We start from the raw sequence: 18,500 nt of genomic DNA, 5'->3' as shown, positions 1-18,500 counted from the left end.
TTCTAAATGCAGGTGGAGGTCCCAAATAAGGACAAGAGAAATGTTTTTATTACCCCAGTAGATGTCTGACTCACTGGGTTATCCTACTGTGGACTTTACCATTGCCTAACCTTGCTTCTTAGGAATCAAGGAATCAAGAAATGAAATAGTTTATTTACAGTGGCCTAAGCTGGGCTTTCCTAAAAAAAAAAAAAAGAAAGAAAAACAAAAACTGATTCTATTGAGAATATAGTACAGAAGGCCTCAGAGTGGCTAGAAGCTGCCATGTGAATAAAGAGTGAATGGCTTGATCCATGCTTTTGAAGTTCCCTTTTTCGAGGCAGATTATATTTGGTTTTCCATCTCTAAATGTGTATTTTATTTCACTGTCTAAACCAAGGAGTTAATTGTCTGATTTTTTTTTTTTTTTTGGTCTCACCAGCTTTTTGGAAAAGACAAGGGAAAGGGATGAGAGAAGGAAAACATTTGTTGACTACCCACTACGTCCCTGGTATTTAAGGCACGTCATCCTGGGTGGGCAGGTGGGGAGGGCGAGTGTGACATCCCCATTTTTCCCCACAGGAAACTGTGGCTTGGAGAGGTGAATACCTTGTCCTTGGTCATTGAGCTAGCAAAAGGGGCAGAGCCAAAATCTGAATTCAGGTCTGGCCCTGGTGCCCTCCACCACACAGACCCCAAACTTTTTTTATTTTATTTTTAATTTTTTTGCCCTTCCTTTTGCTTTCCCTTTGGAATCCCATCCCATTCATTTTATAATTCTCTTACCTACCGCTTTGGATTCATTTCCTTTTCATGTTTTCTTCCCATAGGAAACAAGTGGAGAGGCCTACCCTAGCTTTTGGCCTCAGACACGCCTTCTCCCTCGGGGTTATTTTCGGTCATTTAATCGCTGCAAGCTTCCCTCTTTCTTTGGTGAAAAAACACTGGAAACCCACCCTGCCCCTCCTGAGTCTGGGAAAATCAGGAGTGTCTCGGAGGGTGTGGCCAGGATGGGGGAGAGAGACGCACAGATTCCCTACGGTGGGAGCCTCTCCCTCCCCACCCAGCTTCCCTCCTGGGAGGAAACCCTGCGGACCCTTCCAGACCTTCCATTCAAGACTGCTGAGCGGTGGGGCTCTGCATTTTTTTTTTTTTTTTTTTTGTCTCTGTTCTTAGAAATAGTAATTGAGTAAAAATGTAAGTGAGCGGATGCCAAGGGGCAGGCGTCCAGGGTCAGGGTGAATTTCTCCATGCTGACTGTGATTCTGAACACTCGTTAAGTGGAGCCTGGCTCGTGCCAAGGGCTCGAGGGCCGTCCCTGTCACCTTGTGTGAACCGCCTCTCCATTCCAAGGAGATGTTGGGAGTGGCCGCAGGGAGTGCCGGGCCCGTGGCGCCTCTGGCTTTCCTCCCTCCGTCTCTAACCTGGGTGTAGTTATCACTATGTGTCCTGACACCCTTGCTTGGACTGGCCGCGCTGATGGTTCATCAGCTTTACATCAAATCCCCTGGAGGAAGAAACAGTCCCTGCCCCTCACAGCCCATGTGGCCGCTGCGTAAGTTTTCTCCCTTTAAGTTCACTCTCCCCAAAAAGGTAGGTTAGGATGAGGTGAGCCTGCCTGAAGGTTTTTCTCCTGAGATAGAAGAATCCAGAAGATAAGCAGTCGGGACGGTCTCTCTGTGAAGAAATGGGTTAGAAGTCATGAAGGGAAATTCAGCTTCGTTCTTCAAGTATTTACTGAGCGCGATGCGTCTTGTCAGCTTGGTTCAGATTTAAAGATGGGCTCCTCAAAGTGTGGCCTGCATGTGTATGTCCCGAAGGGCCATCAAAAGCAGATTCCCTGACCTATCTCAGGCCTGCGGCGTCAGAATCACTGGGGTGGGTGGAGCTGCAGAGTCTGTACCTTTAAGAGGCAGCACAGGTGAGCCCGGCCTCACTGAGGTGAGGATGCTCGCATTCTGCTGGTCTGTTTACTCGAAGTCCTTCAGCTTGAAGGATGCAGATCCAGTGGGGCCTCTGTTTGATCAGCTGGTCCTGCAAGTGTGAGACCCTGAATCCACAGCATGGCTGAGTTTTCACCCTGTGCTCTCCATGTCCCCAAACGCATGCAGATATCAAGGTGGACCTGTGGCTAATTACACTTCTCACACACAACCCCTGCTCACCGTTCACCACAGAGGGGGCCCTGAATGTGCAAGCAAGTGATCACACGGCGGGTGGACGCCTAGTTGGGGTGTTACGTACGGGCGTGAACGCCTCCATTCAAGTGTGGATTGGGAAGGGGAGTTTCGAAACTAATGTATAACGTGTAAGTGATGCATAATTGATAATGTCTGAGTCAATGTATAATGTTTAATTCGCCGAGGTAGTGTTTGGTCAAAGCACTGCTGACCTCTTCGTGGCCTGAATCCTGTTCTGAGACATTCCATGGGGTAAGGATCTCGCCAACAATGGAATGTAAACTCTACTCTCTCAGCCAAACTCAGCCACAAGTAACTGCAGTTTTCTCTTTCCAAATAGTGGGTTTTTTTTTTTTTTGTTTTTTTTTTTTTTCAACCAGAGGTATTCGAGCAGGTGAAAATCTGACCCAGATATTAAAAAGAAAAAGTTAATGATAAATTACTTGGTATTTTCTTTGTGCAACCCTAGACCTCCTGTTATTTTGATGTTGTTTTGGAACCATCCAGTATTTTGATTCCAGCCATACAGTGTGGATATTATGTAGTGTTTTTGACCATCCAACTAAAGAAGCAGCCAGTTCTTCTACATGGTCTGTATCACTAAACCAAAAAAAAAAAAATTATTATTCTTTTTTTTATAAACATGCCCAGAAAGTGTCCTTGTGCCCCAAGTGATTTCTCTGTTATTTCTACCGGCTTGAGAAGTAGGTTGTTTGCTGTGTGGTGAAGGGTAAATGTAACAGTCAACTAACACCTAGAGGAAGAGGCGCTAACTACAGTGGTTACTTCATAGCCACCCTAGGATTATACTGGTCACGCTTAGTAACCACTAGAAAACATGAAGTTTAAAATATTAATATTATAAGAACTCTTATCACTCTGCAGACTTAAACAATGGGAAAAAAGCATTTTTCTATTGAAGTAGGAAAAGGATGACTGGTCATATTCATTCTACTTCCCAGCAAGCCTTCCATTAAAAGGTCTCTACATGCACTACAAATATAGATCGAGTTTTAAGATAAACGGCAAATGCATGCAGAGATCGTGGGAAGACAGAGGGAAAGACAAGACATTCTTACGATACTGCCTTTCACGCCACAGCGGTCATTGTCTGCTATGTAATAGGCATCCATCTAGGCACTAGTGATGTCATCAGTGAATAAAACAGCAGAAAACTTTGCCCTGGGAGAGCTTCACATTCTGGAGAAAGAAGATAAGACAATTAGTTCAAAAGACGAGATAAGAATGGTAGAATTTGATCAACGCGATAGGGGAGAAAAGCAGCGTTGGGGGAATGGGGAGGTGAGTTGCGATTTGAAGTAGGCTGGGCGTGGAAGGGCTCATTGAGAGGGTGACATGGAAGCAGAGACTTGAAGGAGGGCCTGGGACAGCCTGAGACAATGTGGAGAAGAGCATTTCTGGCAGAGGGAGCAGTGGGTACCGTTCCTTCCACACTCAAGGATGATCAGAAGTATCCTAGGAGATGAGATTAGAGAGTTAATGATGGGTCAGGTAGGGCCTTGGAGGCCACTGTAAAGCCTGGGGCTTTTCCTCTGCATAAAATGGGGAGAAGGGTGGTTCTAGCCCAGGGGTTCCTGTGGTTCAATTGAGAATAGCGCAGTTGAGAATGGGTGACCAAGGAGGAGTACGAAGCCCAGTGAGTTGGACTTGGCAATGCATGGGAAAGGCACTTCGCAGCTGCATTTCTGTTGGGGAAAGACAAAGATTTCGCCCATGTTAAAAACTGTCTATGTCGTGGTGAAGCTGCACCAAGAACTTCAACCAGACCTTCCTTGTGCTGAGTTCTTTCTTTAGCAGATAATGTGATAGGCAGGCTACAAGTGGGTTCTGTATGTAGAATATGGTGCTTGGTCGTTTTGTGTTTTTTTTTTTATTTTTTATTGTTTTAAATGAATACTCTTGAGTTATTGGCAACCCACCCCCTTCCTTTCGGGAAAGACGCTATCTTTGCCCCCTTCTGTGTATGAAAATAGCCTCCTGGGTCTCCCATCTTGTGCTGACAAGTGTAGAATGGCAGCTGTTGGAGGCTGTACTTGCTGTACTGCCTAGTCACGGCCACCCTTGATTCAGTGACCGGGGACACAAGGCACTAAACTCATAGGTGACCGCGGTTGGCCTCGGAGAATGACAAACTATCTCTCCCTGTGCGAAGTGAAAAGTTGGGCTTGGAAGGGTCTTTGGACCTGTCCAGCTGTGCCTTATGCCTTTGCCTAAACTTTGAAATGAGGTCATAAGCCAGGGAATTTGTAAGACTATGTCCCTTGTCAGTCAAAAAGCATTTCTCTTGGATGAGACTTTGAATTCTAATTTTTAAGTCTTCAACAGCAAGACTTTACACTGGGATGTCGATTTGACTCCTTCATCCATCTGTATAAGACATGTCCACCGAGTCTATAGTGCATGCAGGTGCTGGGTGAAGTCGCCGTTGGATGGAGGAATAGAGCATAGCCCCTGACTTCAGGAGAACTACACCTTACTGAGGAGCTCAGGCAGGCCAACCAACCAAACCAAACCAAGAAGCTAACACCATGTGGCTGATTATTAGTGAGGGTCTGAGAGGGCAGGAGAATTGCTGAACTTGCTTGAGAGAGGTCAAGGAAGCCTTCTTGGGGAAGGTGGTATTGGCTGCTTGAAAAGATGGCCTTTGGGATGATCGTTTGGCAGTCATCCAGTAGCCCTAGGAAGCTGCTTCCGTTTTCTGGAAGGAGAAGATTTGCCCTTTCATGTCGTTTACTTCCTCTGTGAGCTCGCCTGACTACCGTCTTGATGAACCGTGAGACAGCGGAAGAACTTAGTGTCGTCTTTGAGAAATTGGATGCATTCCTACAGGAGACCCGCTGTGAAATACCGAGGCTGGAGAACAGGGCAAGATCATTACATCAAGTATTTGTTATTCAAAATTGTTACATTCAGGAGACACGATGGACCCATGGTGTATAAAATCCATTACACCACGATGTGCTGTTGTGTGATGGGACTCTGGAATATAACATTATTGTACAAGCTGAAAGTCACTAGAGCTTTTCTTCTTCATCTCAAATGCATATCACAACGATTGATCCCTCACTCACATGCTGTGGATTTGTGGGTTGGCTGTAGGTCTGCTCCGTGACATCTTCATTGCAGGCCACAGGCTGAGGGAGCAGCATGTAACCCGGGCATGCTGACCTCCTGGCTGGACCTCAGGAGATGTGACAGTTATCCCCACCCCATTCCATTGGCCAAGCCTGATTTCAGTAGGACAGGAAGAGACACAAGAAAGGGTCCATGTGGCCGTGGGCCCAGGGGAGAGGGACAGACCACATTTGGACCAAAAATGGTACGGTCTACCACAGTGTAGGTGGAGGAGTTGGGGAAAGACAAAGATTTCACCCATGTTAAAAACTGTCTATGTTGTGGGTATAGCTTGGCTGGAGCCGCACTATCGCTTGATCTGTTGAATTATGAGGAGCTTTATAATGGGTATTTACTGAATAATTAGTAGGTTGGCTTTATAAGACAGACATCAATGTCCTTCTCCTCCATTTTTATGTATGACTTGTTCCTCCGACCGAGACAAGTTTATTTGGTGTCAGAGGCACAGTTGGTAGTACTAGGTTTAGGAAGCAAGTCCTGATGTGTTATGCGAAATTTATGTATGTCAGGGAAGCTCAGGCTTACCTCCAAAGCATGTACTCAGATCCCTTAGCCTTAGGGTCTCAGGTTGCCACTGTGGTCCTCACATGCCCAGCAATATCTGGTAAATGTTCTTCACAGTAAGGATCCAGGCTAAGTTTCCATGAGACTATAAGTTTGAAGATGCTTAACTGTTTGCTAGAGGGACCATGACTTTCCCGTTTCTTTCTCTCTCTCTTGTGTGAGTTCCACGCCAATTGATTTAAACATCGTGTACCGTGTGGTTCCCTAGAATTCTGTCTAACCTGAACCTTAGTCTCCTGACAGTGACCTATCGGGTCGATGCCTTAGATTCAGGCTCCTTCTTGCTGTGTCCAGTGAGAAAACCGGAGAATGACCCCGCCTGGCTTGAGGCATCTTCTGTACCACTCTCAACCCAGGGGCAGCCATCGATACCCTCTGAGCGCCCCCTGAGCATGCTGGGTAACTCCGTGCTTTCAAGTTCATCGTCATCTCCGCAGCCTATTCTTAGTAGCAGCAGATGCTGAGCTTTTCCATCCTGCTCTTGGGGTCAGCGGTGGGAAAGAGCAGAAAAAAAGGAAAGCATTGTTTTGCCCCTGGCTGGACATCTGTATTTCTGAATTGCCCTGTTGTGTGGATGATGCAACCACTGGAGCTGTTTTGCTGAATGTGAACTTTGTCCACCGACTGGACTTTAAAATTGGTTTTGGATCCTTGTGAAATCCAAACGGTCAGACCACATTTTTCTAATCTTCAGTTGGATTGTATCTTTGCTCTGAAGCGGAGCTGATTCGTCTGTGTTCGCATGCACGGCAGGGGTTGCTTCTCTGTTTTCCTGGTCTGCGTTGCTTGTTTTCTCAAGGCTGCTACTTACCTCGTCCATTGTGTGTAGGCAGGAGAGCGGGAGGGCAGCTCCCTGCGGGAACTGCGGCCACTGTGGCTTCAGGGATGGTTTACTCAAGTGTTATTGTTAGGGAGAGAGCAGACTGGCTTTCAGAAACTAAACAGGGGAAGCACCAAGACCAGCTCACCCACAGGTATGCTGGGACCATGGCAAAGACTTGAACTTGGGCTTCAGATATCAAAGCACTCAGATCCTTTATTGGAAGCGTTGACCTTCAGGGCTGTGGTCTCTACTTGGGTGTTCTAGTGCTGGGATTCTCAACCTCACTGGGCATGAGAATCACCTGGGGGATATTTAACATACATTCAGGCTGAGGTCCACCCCCAGAAATACTGAGTCAGTTGGTCTGGGGTGGGATCTGGCATCTTTAGTTTTAAAAAGCTTCCCAGGGCATTCTAATGTGCAGCCAGGTCTGAGAACCTCTGTTTTGGGGGTTCACATAACTTTTACTACTATGATTTTCTGTCTAGCTATCCATGTTCTAATATGAGCGAACTTCTGCATGAAGGAAAGGCATATACCTGCTTGGGGGTACTGATAGATAAAAAGGGTAGATTCTGGCTTTAGTAATAATAAGATGAATAATAATGATACTGATAGCCATTAGTTATTGAATACTTACGTTCGGCAATGCACTCATCTTTCTCTATTAGCCCTATAGGATAAACACTACTGTTATTCTCAGTTTTACAGATAAGGAAACCAAGACTTACAGACATCATGTAATTTCCCCACAGTCACACAGCTAATAAGTGGCAGAGCCAGAACTTGAACTTGGTCTGTCTGGTTCCAAAGCTCCAACTAATCGCTCCCCTAAGACGATAAACTTAAGTATATACACAAGAATATTTGGGGCGAGGGGATGAGGTGTCAGAAAAGGAGAATGCACTGAGTGAGAATAATATGTATCTGTATTTTAAAGAGATCACTCTTTTCTGAAGAAGGAAAAAAGATATGTTTGGATGCTTTTTTTTTCCCTTTTAAATCCAGTATTCCTCTCCTAAAAACCTATGGAAATTCAAAGCAGGCAGCAGAACCCAAGGGCTTGAACACAGGTGTTGGAATTAGGCAGTGGCTTCTGAGTTTAGCTCATCTTTATTCTCTGGGTTCCCTGTTTCAAGAGCGGAAATGGTTGCTTCTTATATGAACGTGTATGAAATACGGTGCATCCTTATGTGATTCTCTGGTCCACACTGGATAATCACTGGACCGTGCAGTGTAAAATCCTGGTGTTTTTCTTTTTTTTTCTCCCTAGATAGGAACAACTGTTTTTGGGGGGTTTTTTTGGGTTTTTTTTTTTTTTTTGGCTAGTAAATCTGAGTTCTTGCTCAGACTACTGCATTAATCCTTTAATGCCTATTAAAAGATCAGAATAGTTCCAGGCCAAGGCCCTAGAAATTCCATCTCCGGTTCCAGGCCTTCGTATGTATCCCCATACATACGAAGGAATGTTGCAGATCAAGGCAGCCAATAGATATTTGTTAAATGTGGGAGTGAGTGAATTTTGCAAATATGGACCATAAGAGAAATAGCACCTTGCATATCGCTAAGGACTTCTTGGGAAATGAGCGATGCCTTAGTCCACTGGTCTGCTCCCAGTTTCTCCATGGGGCCACTTGGTCTGTTAGCCAGCTCCTAATTCCTACCTGGGGGAAGTTTTTGTACTCTAAGCAAAGCAATGTCAATAGGATTAGAAACATCTTATTATCACCAACCTCTGTTTATATCTCTCAGCCTGCATGAAGGGATACTGACTTCTTCTTTACTGTCAGTAGCATTTTTCATGTTATAAGTTAGGAAAAATTCAGAGTCCCCGGGGGCACAGAAAGGACAGGAGTGAAGCTACTTGCCAGCCCATATGAAAGCCAAGACTATATTTGATGCATTCTTGTTGTGGATGGTCCCGCGGGGACACCTGGATCAACCCTTGCTCCCTCTGTGAGTTCGAACTGCTGTCCCTGGAGTTATAGTGGGACAGTTGGGCCTGTGTTCTTGGGTCCTCAGCCGGACAGCACAAGTATTTTTAGGGTTCTTCTTGTTTCAATCCAATTTCTGCTTGAAACTTTAACACATGCAGGCTGCACTGAAACAACTTTTAAACTACTCTCTGGGTAGTGTAGGAGGGCTTGGATTAGTACTACAGCCTTTAAGCACTTTTTTTTTTTTTTTTTTTTTTGCGAAATATCCAACAGGCTGAACAGAGGAAATTTAAGTCTAACCCTGGGGGGACCCCTGTTTAGTCATCTGTCTAGACAGACGAGTTCATATAATGGGCCTCTCTGTTTCTTTTGCTTTGTTATAACAGACGGTGGTCCCTTCCTTTCAACTTTGTGAGGATGTCAACCTTTGGTTTTTTGATCCCAGCCTACCACTGATAAGCCAAGAAAGTGACTCATACATGAGCCAAAGATGACTCTTGAGGGTGACACTTAGTCTGTGATATAATAGAAAGAAAATACAGGTTTTGCATAAAGGAGAATCCTGGGTAAAATGCTGACTGGGAAATATTGGGCAAACCAGTTACCCTCTCTGAACCTCATTTTTCTTTTCTCTAAAATGAGAATTGATTTTTAAAAATACGCTTGTTAATGGTACTTTAAAAAAAAAAGAAATTAACACATAAAAATGCCTTGCATGTGGTAGGGAATGAATATATTTTTTATTCATTCATTCATTCATTCACTTATCTCAAGGTGATCAGTGAAGACTCTTTCTTGCTTTTGTATTCTGAGAACTATAGGAAAACCAGAAATTCCAACCCATGTTTTTAATATCGAGTTATACATTGAGAAAAGCAAGTGATATATTTTTTTAAAGCCTAAGAAAAAATTTAAAGTGGTACCAATTTCTGTCAGAGGAAAATAATACTGAAGATATCAGTTAAACATTGGTACAAGGAAATAAGGCAGAATGATATTCTTTGTCTTATCAGGACGGCTCAAAACTTTCAGAACCTGCCTAAAAGAACTCTGTGTGTTAGTAACTATTTCTACAACTAAGTGGTACCTCTCTCTCCCTTGTTATTTCACTTTAATCCCTTCCTGGATTGTCCCTGAAAACAATGATGTGGAAAATACCGTTTTATTCCATTTAATTCAGTAAATATTCACTGAGCATGTACTGCCTCAAGGGCTTGCTGCCTGAATCACACGGGTGGATAAAAATGAGGAGAGTAGGGGCGGATCCCCCCAGAAGAGGCAGCACAGACAGCCCAGAGGAAGGCCCTGGGATCACATAACGTAGGTGTAAGTGGAGGCGCCCTATTTCTAGTTATGTAACATTGGACAGGGCACACGCCCTCTTTAAGCCTCGGTTTTTTAGCTTCCACCAAAATGGGACAATCATGGTGCCTATGTGACAGATGGCATGCCCCTCAAAACTTGTAGTGTTACTTTTGTCATTCTTCTTTTTATTGTTATTCTTACGTTATCCCTGCCCTCAAGCAGCTTATAGCCTATTTGTGAAGACAAATTGATACACCCACTGCCCTACACAAAGCAGAACCACTAAAAAGTTGCTGAATGATATTTACAAGCCAAGGCCAATGGAAACACAAAGACAAGGTGACTGGGTAACGAAGCCAGCTTTTTAAAACATCGATCCATATCGTACATAGAATGATATGTGTACCTGAGCAGTGAATAGCCAGAGCCTCGGTATGAAAAGGGAAATAGGAAAGTCAGCATCTCCTTCAGCTGTTAAAAGACAGAAGCAAGGGATGTCTGTGTTGACAGCAAAGCTTTTCACATTTCAGAGTACAGTTCTTGACGTTTTCATACATTGAAATTCCATTAGAGCCCAGTGCTTTACGTGGCTTCGGATATGGTATGTCTGAGTCATGTCTCTTTCAATACAACTGCAATCAATAAAAAAGCCCAGTAAAATGTGGTTAACCGCAAGGACATCCCTGCCGACCAACCCCACCCCCAATCAGCACTGTGATTCTTTCAGTCTACTGCTCCCTCCCCCGCCCCCCATAGACTCTGTATTGAGAGAGGCTTACGCCTCTTCAAGTACGAAGAACAGAAAGGCCCACTCTTGTGCCGCTTGCCTGCCCCTCGTGTTGTCTAGCTTGCCCCACTCCTGACCCCTGGGGAGCCCCGTCCTGTCCTGTGCCTTGGGTGACTGCGGCCAGAGAGGAACTCTGCCCAGGGTCATGGGTACACAGAATAGATGTCTCCAGAGGATGTGGCCTGAGGTCCCAGAAGGCCTTACTGAGTAAGAAATCTTGTCCTTTCTCTTACTGATACAACTGGCCTCCTCCTGTATCTTCTGTAAAGTGAATCTTGAGGCCCACCCTGGCCATCACCTCCTTCGTTTTAATTCCTTCTGTATCTTGTAGTGTTTTTTCCTTCTTGCTGTTACACACAAGGGGCCTGAGGCAGCAGCAAGGGTTGTGAATGCACAGGGAGGCCAGAGGGGAGGGGAGGAAAGGAGGGTGGGAGCCAGACAGGTGTGCAAAGGACAGAGACAGCTGTCGCCGGCTTGCTGTTTGGACTTGGCCGTTCGTTACCTGCTGGAGCAGTGCATTCCCAGGCCAGCGAAGCAAGAAGGGTGTCTGCCAGCAGACTCGAGCTGTCATCCCGGAAGTCCTTGACCTTCCATCACCCACAGGGGAAATCGGGCCTCCCGATCACCTTTAATTGTCAAAGCAAACCAAGAGAATGTGCTCTGTTTTCTTTATTCTTAGGAAAATGGTGCCCCTTTCTTTGTTCCCGCTCAAAGTCTGCTTTGATATTTTTTCTCGAAGTTGCCATTTGGGTGGAGGTTTTATTTAAAAGTTCTGAGGTTAGATATTTGGAGAGTGAGATGAAGCCAGTTGAAAACGGTGTCCTTTTTGCGTTCTTAACCGAGGGAAGTTCAGTCCTGACCTCTGAATCAGTGAAGGCCAAAGTTTAAGTCACTGGCTGTGATGTAAGCTAATTTTACCACTTTCCACTACTTGCTTCTAGTTAATAGAGAGAAAGGTGGGCCTAAATATGTCTAACTACACTTATTTTACTTACTGGGGGAACCAGTTACCCTTTGCTAAGGACCTGTATCTAGTTTCTTTTATTCACACTTGGTGTTTGGTCCATAACAACAATGACAACAGCGACAAGAATGATATTTATAGTAAAAACATTTATTACTTACACTGATGTAGTGCTTCCTCTACCCCAGGTACCCTCCTAAGCATTTAGGGATATTGACTCATTTGATCCTGGCAATAATGGACAGGCATTATTATTTTTTTCCATTTCCCATAGGAGGAAACCAAGGCACAGAGATAGATTAAATCACTCCCAAGATCAATAGCTAATAGGTGGAAGAGCCAAGGCACCCCACCTCCCATATTTGCCGCTGTCATCATGACTCGCTCCCATGAATTGAAGTTTGAGCGATCACGTGACACAGAAGCAGCAACGTGGTGTAATGGTTAAGGGCATAACTCCAGAATGAAAACTGCTTAGGCCTGTTTGTTTGGGGAAAGGCAGTGCACTCTGAAAGTAGAGTCCACCTGGCGTAAAATACAGAAACCATTTACGTATGAGAAACCTATGCGGTACGTATACACGCAGTATTCCTTCGGGTCTAAACTGAAAAGAGCAGTCAACATGCCAGGTTCCCTTCAGGTGACTTTCTTAAACGAACCCCTTTGATGAGCAAACAGTACACATGTTTAGAGAGTTGGAGGATTTTTAATATCTTCATTTGAATTGCACAAAGCAGCCAAATGTAGCTTGGCCCTGGGCTGCAGCCTATATGTGTCTGGCTGCCAAGAAGCAACTGCGCTCCGCCTGGGATGCCGAGCATTCCAGACCTGTTACCTTGTACGTGTAATATTTACCAGATTTTCGCCTCATCTGGAGATGGAGAGCAGAGCTGCCCTGAGTAGGGGAGTCTGCGGCTGCTGGGAAGGGAGGTCCGTGTGCAGAGGCATCCCTGAATGACGAGGGAGCTGGGCAGATGAACAGAGGTCTGCCTTTTGCTGGCAACTGGGACTCTACGAAAAAATAACGGAAGCTACGCCGTTGGGGTACCCATCAAACTCACAGCGCTGAGTGCTTTTGCTTTCACAGTCCTAGTTTATCCTCACATCTCTAGGCGATAGATGCTGTCTTGTCCCCCATTTTAGAGACGGGCAAAGTGCGGTTTCGAGAATTAACTGGATTGCCACATAGCTAGCTCTGTTCCAAGGTCTATCTTTACTTTTACTTTAGTAAAGCTGGTTTAGAGCAAAGGATGATGGTGGCCACGTGGGGCTGAATCGTTTCCTGTAGCCTCTCTTGATTCTCATTTCCTCTGACCTTCCCAACCTCCCTGCCAGGAAGGTGTTCCTCACATTTTACAGATGAGGAAACTGAGGCCTAGAAAGGTTAAGAGATGTGCCCAGGGCCAGCTTTTACGTGGCAAAGCCAAATCAGAATCTGGGTCTGCTGAGTCCCAAACCTTAAATCTCCTCGTGCTACAGCACGATGTCCTCTTCATCAGGCGCCAGTGCCAAGATTGCAAACAAAACCCCATCCTGAAACTCTGGACGAGGACAGCTCTCTGTGGGGTTCCTACGTTTTGAGAAGGGCCTGGAGGCCAAGTTCCAGACAGTCTGTACTGAACCCTGCGTGTCAATAAGCAGAGCTAGTAAATGACATATTGTTATTGTGTGTGTGTGTCCATGCACACACAGTGGGGCAGTCGTAGGCTGGAGCAGGTGAGAATTATTTTCAAGTCGAAGAGATCAGCGGTTGCCAGATCAGCACATGTGTAATGAACCATACTTCACTTTCATCATCACTTCATCCGACGAGTAAATAGTGACAGGATCCCCAAGGTCAGGAAAAGGAGATGGTGAAAACTGCCTCTAGTTCTTTCTGCCCTTCCCGGATGGGGACTGCCACCGGGACCCTCGACACAACTGTAATTTTGTTCTTTTTCTTTTTTTGGCGGAGCGTTCGTGTGAAAATGAAGCCAGAGCATTGGAAGCAGCCCCCTGGCCGCACCCGAAGGGCTCAGGGCTGTCTTCCAATGAGGCTGGAGATAGAAACGGAAGAGCCAGCTTGCCAGGGGCACCTTGCAAGAACCCTTATTCGCTACTACTCCCTTTGCTTTGGGGGTTGATGCTTCGGTTGAATCTCACCCCAAAAGCGGTATTTTTAGCCGAAGGTGGAAAATTATAAAAGCAAAGGTGTGAAATGAAGCTCTTTGGTGAGTGTTGTCAGTGGAAGAACAGTCACCCCAGCATAGAGAAAGTTGCTCCAAGATCCACGTCCAGACTCAGGGCCGGGCCCCTGATTCACCGAGGCGCCGGCTCTCGTGAAACCGATGAAGGGACTAGTTTTAAGGCCTTGGTTTCACTTCTACATTGAAGTAGGTAGGCAGGTTCTTTTCTCGGCGGAAGTTCAGAGTTTTTCTCTACTGGCTTCACAGTGCCACTGTGTCCTGTGTTGGACATTTGGTCACAGGAACTGAATCCAAAGGATGATTTTCCATCATTTCAATTTCTTTTTTTGGCGGGGGTGGTATAAATACAACAGTTGGTTATGCTACTATTTTGTTGAATGGGTTTTGTTCCATGAGTGGATTTGGTTTATACATTCCCTTTTCTGATTCGGTTTTGGTATCAAGGTTATACTGCCTGTGTAATTGAGTTAGAGTATCTCCCCATTTCTTTCTCTGGGATAGTTTGCATAGATTGGAATGATATGTTTCCTAAAAGTCTAGTGGGATTCCTTTGTACAACTGCCTGGGACTAGTATTTCTTTGTAGGACCTTACATAATGATATTATTTTAAAAATATTTATATGCATTTTCATCTTTCTAATTTCTTTTTTTTCCCCCCATTCTTTTTTTTTTTTTAATTGAAGTAGAGTTGATATACACCATTGTGTTAGTTTCTGGTGTACAGCAAAGTGATTCAGTTATGCATATATATTCGTTTTCATATTCTTTTCCATTATGGTTTATTATAGGATACTGAATTTAGTTCCCTGTGCTATACAGTAGGACCTTGTTGTTTATCCATTTCATGTATAATAGTTTGCGTCTACTAATCCCAAACTCCTAATCCAATCCTCTCCCACCCAAAAATATGGAACGCTTCACGAATTTGCATGTCATCCTTGCACAGGGACCACGCTAATCTTCTCTGTATCATATTCCAATTTTAGTATATGTGCTGCCGAAGCAAGCACTCCCCATTCTTTTTTTTTTTTTTTAATTTTATTTATTTATTTATTTATTTTTATTTACGGCTGTGTTGGGTCTTCGTTTCTGTGCGAGGGCTTTCTCTAGTTGCCGCAAGTGGGGGCCACTCTTCATCGCAGTGCGCGGGCCTCTCACTATCTCGGCCTCTCTTGTTGCGGAGCACAGGCTCCAGACGCGCAGGCTCAGTAGTTGTGGCTCATGGGCCTAATCGCTCCGCGGCACGTGGGATCTTCCCAGACCAGAGCTCGAACCCGTGTCCCCTGCATTGGCAGGCAGACTCTCAACCACTGCGCCACCAGGGAAGCCCCCCATTCTTAATGGAAGTACTGTTTACATACAGCAAAATGCACAGATCTTAAGTGTGCAACTTGATGAGTTTTGACAAAAATACACCTTCGACACAATCTTGAAGCAGAAGAGAGTGGAGTAACTTGCCTGCAGTGAAACAGCCAGTGTTTAGGCAAAGGAGTCAGGATTAAGAAAAGGAGGATGAAAGTTCCCAACTCCTGCTCCCAATATAATGCTAAGATCATCTTCAAATACCATCTCTAGTTTCCTCAGGAGCACAGGTCCTTAACGGGCTTTCCTTTCCAAGCTCTGGTGGTATATGGAGCTATGATGTGCTCTTTCTCTCCTGATCCCTCATCTCAGTTTTTGCAAATAAATATTTATGGGGGCGAGGAGGTTGTCATATGACACAAGCCTACTGTAAATTATTTTTAGAGTCTTCTTGGGAAATAACTGGGTTTTTTTTTTTTGTTTTTTTTTTAACATCTTTATTGGAATATAATTGCTTTACAGTGGTGTGTTAGTTTCTGCTTTATAACACAGTGAATCAGTTATACATACACATGTGTTCCCATATCTCTTCCCTCTTGCATCTCCCTCCCTCCCACCCTCCCTATCCCACCCCTCTAGGTCGTCACAGAGCACCGAGCTGATCTCTTTGTGCTATGCGGCTGCTTCCCACTAGCTAGCTATTTTATGTTTGGTAGTGTATATATGTCCATGCCACTCTGTCACTTCATCCCAGCTTACCCTTTCCCCTCCCCTAACTGGGTTTTTTAATCAAACACTACATGGTTAGGAAAAGTTTCAAGGAGAAATAAAATGCAAAAGGAAAGGCAATTCCCAGTCAGGAGGAAAGAAAACTATGTGATAGAGCCTTAAACTTGGGGATTCTGCCCTGGGATATTACAGGAGAGCTGTGGAGCTGGATTTATGATCTAAACAGAGGGTTTAACGAGAAGCCTAGCAGCACAAATGCACCCACATTTAGACAGGATATCGAACTGCTGTTTTGTGGCTGTATAATCCTCCTAGGATTTGTAAGTGATCTTTTAGGAAAGTTGAAACTGCAAGGCGGGAAAGCATGTGCCTTTTTAAAAAAGCGTATCATCTATTGTAAATATGAATCTACATTAAGAAAAACACAAGAACATTTTGAAATGCAGTAACAGGATTGCTCTTTTGCCCTTCAGAGGTCCCTTTTCTGTTTGATGGGAAAGCAAGTGACATGGGGGTGGGGAGGGAGTCACAGGCTTTCAGTGTCACACATGCTCCTATTGGCTTTAGAGGAGGTAGGAATTCTTACTAAGAAGTGGCAGCCCTTGCATAAACGGTTTATCCCTTTAACCATGATGTTGGGTAGTTTTTACCAAAGAATTTTAACACAGCTACCTGTCAGAGGATTCGCCAGATTTGGTGATATGTCCTATGAGTCAGGTTTCAAGGTTTCAAGGAGTTAGAAGTTGCAACAAGATTAGCCACAAACTTCTGAAGAACTTTCCATGAAACAACATTTTCAAGTAAGAAATGTTGCCTTTGGATTTCCCAACCTAAAAAGGTAGAGCGTAAACACACACTGACCAAAAAGTACCACATTCTGGAGCCTCCCAAAAATTGTGAAATGACACAAGAATGTCTTTCCTCCACCCTTTCCTTCATTTTGGCCTCACAGTTTGTCATGCATGGCGATTTTGTGGTGGGGTGACCGTTCTGTAGAGATGAGATATAGGGAAAGTTTATTTAAGGTTTATTTAAATAATAGAAAGTAATTCACAGGGTTTTTTTCCCCCCTCCTCCTCCAGAACATCTTGATTCATTTTTAAAAAATGAAAAAAAACAAAAAGGAATTACGTAGCATACATGTTTTGAATGCATTGGGTATGTGTCTTATTTTTAGTGACAGTGTATTGTCATTTATTATTTTATAGGGTTAGAAGTTATCATCTTTTTCACGTAGATAATTTAAATTGCTATGTATGTTGGAATAGAGTCAGGACAACTTGACATGGAAAAGGCATTAGCAGGTGTGTGGTCTATTTGCCAAGCTGAGAAAAGCAAGTATGTTAAATACTCTACTATGTGTTATAAACATGATTGTGTATAAATGGGTTTATCTTACGTTATGAAGTGAAGTAGTAAAAGTAGTCCATTGTATTGATAAGTCACTTTCACTCTGGTGCCACCACTTACTGGCTATGTGACCTTAGATAAATTATGTAATCCTCCTAAGCCTCAGTCTCCTCGTCTGCAGAATGGGAATGAAAAGAGTGTCTACCTTGTCGAGTCTTTGTGAGGCTTAAATGAGATAATGCAGGTAGGACTCTGAGTTGCTGCTGTTATTATTGGCGTATCACATATTGAGAGGCATACTTCCCAGGCAGTGGATTTACCATGCATTTGCTTCACCTCATTCTTCCTTAAGCTCGGGGCTGTGGACAGTCCTTCACGTGCCTAGGGTCTGGCCACAAAGGGACAGAAGGCAAAACTCAGATCTGTTGGTTGAAACTCAGCTTGGAGGATGACCTGCAGGGGGTTCAGGGAAGCCAGGGAAACAGATGAGGGTTGGCTACAGGTGCTTCGGAGGCTGCCCATGTGCATGTCGAGGTCCCGGGCAGGTGTGGCTCATAGGACTGATGACACCGTGATCTCACAGCCCCCCGAGAGTGGCTCAGATTCTGTGCACTGTAACCTGAGTGGACCCTTCCCAAGTCTGAGGCGATGTGATGAGTGGGAAGAACACCTGTTGGGAGTCAGGGTTTGGGTTTGATCATCCACTTACCAGTGTTTTCTTTTTTTTTAATTTTTTTTTTTTAATTTTACTTATTTATTTATTTATTTATGGCCGTGTTGGGTCTTCGTTTCTGTGCGAGGGCTTTCTCTAGTTGCGGCGAGCGGGGGTCACTCCTCATCGCGGTGTGCGGGCCTCTCACTGTCGCGGCCTCTCTTGTTGCGGAGCACAGGCTCCAGACGCGCAGGCTCAGCAGTTGTGGCTCACGGGCCCAGTTGCTCCGCGGCATGTGGGATCTTCCCAGACCAGGGCTCGAACCCGTGTCCCCTGCATTGGCAGGCGGATTCTCAACCACTGCGCCACCAGGGAAGCCCTTACCAGTGTTTTCTGATCACTAACTCTGAGCCTCAGTGTCCTTATCTGCAAAGTCGGAGATCGACCTCAAAAGTTGTCTCCGGGGGATTAGATGCACTTGTGTCAGCAAATGCCTGTTGTCTTTGAGGGACCTCTGGGGAAGCGTGGCCAGTACATTCTTCTTCAGTGACAGTGTCAGGATGGCTGTCATCAAAAAGACAGCAA

General features: G+C 44.8%; 1 protein-coding gene and 1 non-coding gene across 4 annotated transcripts in view; one reads left to right on the top strand and one right to left on the bottom strand.

Annotated features, from left to right (window-relative positions):
* Positions 1-18,500, top strand: part of TGFB2 (transforming growth factor beta 2) — an 81,163-nt gene that overhangs the window by 16,922 nt on the left and 45,741 nt on the right. The window lies entirely within an intron of this gene.
* LOC137763117 (U6 spliceosomal RNA) lies at positions 14,784-14,892 on the bottom strand. The gene has a single exon (XR_011073683.1). It is a non-coding gene; the product is annotated as a U6 spliceosomal RNA (small nuclear RNA).

Source organism: Eschrichtius robustus, chromosome 3, assembly GCF_028021215.1.
Source record: "Eschrichtius robustus isolate mEscRob2 chromosome 3, mEscRob2.pri, whole genome shotgun sequence".
Classification (NCBI taxonomy): Eukaryota; Metazoa; Chordata; class Mammalia; order Artiodactyla; family Eschrichtiidae; genus Eschrichtius; species Eschrichtius robustus.
Note: the sequence above shows the minus strand (reverse complement) of the source record. Positions and strands in the feature narration are given on the sequence as shown.